This window comes from Oncorhynchus gorbuscha, unplaced genomic scaffold (assembly GCF_021184085.1).
Source record: "Oncorhynchus gorbuscha isolate QuinsamMale2020 ecotype Even-year unplaced genomic scaffold, OgorEven_v1.0 Un_scaffold_1536, whole genome shotgun sequence".
NCBI classification, from domain to species: Eukaryota; Metazoa; Chordata; class Actinopteri; order Salmoniformes; family Salmonidae; genus Oncorhynchus; species Oncorhynchus gorbuscha.
The window spans coordinates 82,501-87,500 of NW_025746284.1; the positions used below are offsets into that span (position 1 = coordinate 82,501).

At 39.4% G+C, this 5,000-nt stretch overlaps 1 pseudogene; it reads right to left on the reverse strand.

The window, feature by feature from the left end:
• Positions 1 to 5,000, reverse strand: part of LOC124023191 — a 39,918-nt pseudogene that overhangs the window by 3,002 nt on the left and 31,916 nt on the right.

Below are 5,000 nucleotides of genomic sequence, written 5' to 3' on the forward strand. Positions count from 1 at the left end.
ACAGTATGAGTACTGACCAGAAGGACAGTAATCACTCATACCAAACACACAGACAGACAGTATGAGTACTGACCAGAAGGACAGTCATTACTCATACCAAACACACAGACAGACAGTATGAGTACTGACCAGAAGGACAGTCATCACTCATACCAAACACACAGACAGACAGTATGAGTACTGACCAGGGGAACAGTCATTACTCATACCAAACACACAGACAGACAGTATGAGTACTGACCAGAGGAACAGTCATTACTCATACCAAACACACAGACAGACAGACAGTATGAGTACTGACCAGAGGAACAGTCATTACTCATACCAAACACACAGACAGACAGTATGAGTACTGACCAGAGGAACAGTCATTACTCATACCAAACACACAGACAGACAGTATGAGTACTGACCAGAGGAACAGTCATTACTCATACCAAACACACAGACAGACAGACAGTATGAGTACTGACCAGAGGAACAGTCATTACTCATACCAAACACACAGACAGACAGTATGAGTACTCACCAGAGGAACAGTCATTACTCATACCAAACACACAGACAGACAGTATGAGTACTGACCAGAAGGACCATCCATAGTCCCAGGAGTGGGGTCTCCAGTCTTCAGGACCCAGACTAACTGTGATCTGGAAAACCTGGGTGTACATCATATGGGCCACCATGCCTAGCAGACCTGAGGAGACGCAGATACAGAGAAACACACACACACACACACACACACACACACACACACACACACACACACACACACACACACACACACACACACACACACACACACACACACACACACACACACACACACACACACACACACACACACACACACACAGAGAGAGGTTTAAAACCTCTACAGGATCGGTGGGTCCCCCCACGGGACAATTGAACTAACATGCGCTAATGTGATTAGCATGAGGTTGTAAGAAACAAGAACATTTCCCAGGACATTAACTTCTCTAGGGTAGGGGCAGCATTGGGAATTTTGGATGAAAAGCGTGCCCAAATTGAACTGCCTGCTACTCAGCCATAAAAGCTAGAATATGCACAGAATTATAATTATATTTGGATAGAAAACTCTCTGAAGTTTCTAAAACTGTTTGAAAGATGTCTATGAGTATAACAGATCTCATTTGGCAGACAAAAACCTGAGAAGAAATCCAACCAGGAAGTGGGAAATCTGAGGTTTGTAATAATTTTGCACACCCAAGTCTTCAGTTTTTGATTTGTTAAAAAAGTTTGAAATATCCTATAAATGTCATTCCACTTCATGATTGTGTCCCACTTATTGTTGATTCTTCACAAAATACAGTTTTATATCTTTATGTTTGAAGCCTGAAATGTGGCAAAAGGTCGCAAAGTTCAAGGGGGCCGAATACTTTCGCAAGGCACTGTATTTGGACATAAATGATGAACAGTATCAAACAAAACAAACATTTATTGTGGAACTGGGATTCCTGGGAGTGCATTCTGATGAAGATCACCAAAGGTAAGTGAATATTTATAATGCTATTTCTGACTTCTGTTGACTCCAACATGGCGGATATCTGTTTGGCTTAATTTGTTGTCTGAGCGCTGTACTCAGATTAATGCATGGTTTGCTTTTTCCATAAAGTTTTTTTAATTCTTACACAGCGGTTGCATTAAGGAGAAGTGGATCTCAAATCCCATGAAAAACACTTGTAATCTTTTATCAATGTTTATTATGAGTATTTCTGTAAAGTGATGTGGCTCTCTGCAAAATCACCGGATGTTTTGGAACTACTGAACATAACGCGCCAATGGAAACTCAGATTTCTGGATATAAATATGAACTTTACCGAACAAAACATACATGTATTGTGTAACATGAAGTCCTATGAGTGTCATCTGATGAAGATCATCAAAGGTTACTGATTCATTCATCTCTATTTCTGATTTTTGTGACTCCTCTCTTTGGCTGGAAAAATGGCTGTGTTTTTCTGCGAATTGGCTCTGACCTAACATAATCGTTTGGTTTGCTGTCGTTGTAAAGCCTTTTTGAAATAGGACCATGTGGCTGGATTTACAACAAGTTCATCTTTAAAATGGTGTAAAATACTCGTATGTTTGAAGAATTTTAATTATGAGATTTCTGTTGTTTTGAATTTGGCACCCTGCGGTTTCACTGGCTGTTGACGAGGTGGGACACTAGATATGGTAATGACTCATAAACACATTGTCATCTCTATGAGCATGTATTAAATTATATATGGTAATGACTCATTACATTTTACATTTACATTTAAGTCATTTAGCAGACGCTCTTATCCAGAGCGACTTAAAACACATTGTCATCTATATGAGCATATATTACATTATATATGGTAATGACTCATAAACACACATGAAATAACATTTAAAAGGATATATAGATAGTCAATAAGAGGACAATGTTCTGTGTAAATGGATTACAACACCGACGTGCAGCTGTTGTTTTTAACGCATATAATCCTATTCCCTTTGTTGTCTCTCTGGGTTCTGGTCAAAAGTAGTGCATTATGTAGGGAATAGGGTGCCATTTGCCTGCGACAGCAACAGCTGTCCTGCGACTACAGCAGCTGGGCTGAAACAGCTACGAACCGCACACAGTCATACACACAAACACAGTCATACACACAAACACAGTCATACACACAAACACAGTCATACACACAAACACAGTCATACACACAAACACAGTCATACACACAAACACAGTCATACACACAAACACAGTCATACACACAAACACAGTCACAAACACAGTCACACAGTCATACACACAAACACAGTCATACACACAAACACAGTCATACACACAAACACAGTCATACACACAAACACAGTCATACACACAAACACAGTCATACACACAAACACAGTCATACACACATACACAAACACAGTCATACACACAAACACAGTCATACACACAAACACAGTCACACACAAACACAGTCATACACACAAACACAGTCATACACACAAACACAGTCATACACACAAACACAGTCATACACACAAACAGTCATACACACAAACACAGTCATACACACAAACACAGTCATACAAACACAGTCATACACAGTCATACACACAAACACAGTCATACACACAAACACAGTCATACACACAAACACAGTCATACACAGTCATAAACAAACACAGTCATACACACAAAACACAGTCATACACACAAACACAGTCATACACACAAACACAGTCATACACACAAACACAGTCATACACACAAACACAGTCATACACACAAACACAGTCATACACACAAACACACAGTCATACACACAAACACAGTCATACACACAAACACAGTCATACACACAAACACAGTCATACACAGTCATACACACAAACACAGTCATACACACAAACACAGTCATATACACACAAACACAGTCATACACACAAACACAGTCATACACACAAACACAGTCATACACACAAACACAGTCATACACACAAACACAGTCATACACACAAACACAGTCATACACACACAATACACAGTCATACACACAAACACAGTCATACACACAAACACAGTCATACACACAAACACAGTCATACACACAAACACAGTCACACAGTCATACACACAAACACAGTCATACACACAAACACAGTCATACACACAAACACAGTCATACACACAAACACAGTCATACACACAAACACAGTCATACACACAAACACAGTCATACACACAAACACAGTCATACACACAAACACAGTCATACACACAAACACATACACACAAACACAGTCATACACACAAACACAGTCATACACACAAACACAGTCATACACACAAACACAGTCATACACACAAACACAGTCATACACACAAACACAGTCATACACACAAACACAGTCATACACACAAACACAGTCATACACACAAACACAGTCATACACACAAACACAGTCATACACACAAACACAGTCATACACACAAACACAGTCATACACACAAACACAGTCATACACACAAACACAGTCATACACACAAACACAGTCATACACACAAACACAGTCATACACACAAACACAGTCATACACACAAACACAGTCATACACACAAGTCATACACAGTCATACACACAAACACAGTCATACACACAAACACAGTCATACACACAAACACAGTCATACACACAAACACAGTCATACACACAAACACACAGTCATACACACAAACACAGTCATACACACAAACACAGTCATACACACAAACACAGTCATACACACAAACACAGTCATACACACAAACACAGTCATACACACAAACACAGTCATACACACAAACACAGTCATACACACAAACACAGTCATACACACAAACAGTCATACACACAAACACAGTCATACACACAAACACAGTCATACACACAAACACAGTCATACACACAAACACAGTCATACACACAAACACAGTCATACACACAAACACAGTCATACACACAAACACAGTCATACACACAAACACAGTCATACACACAAACACAGTCATACACACAAACACAGTCATACACACAAACACAGTCATACACACAAACACAGTCATACACACAAACACAGTCATACACACAAACACAGTCATACACACAAACACAGTCATACACACAAACACAGTCATACACACAAACACAGTCATACACAAACACAAACACAGTCATACACACAAACACAGTCATACACACAAACACAGTCATACACACAAACACAGTCATACACACAAATACACACACAGTCATACACACAAACACAGTCATACACACAAACACAGTCATACACACAAACACAGTCATACAGTCATACACACAAACACAGTCATACACACAAACACAGTCATACACACAAACACAGTCAGTCATACACACAAACACAGTCATACACACAAACACAGTCATACACACAAACACAGTCATACACACAAACACAGTCATACACACAAACAC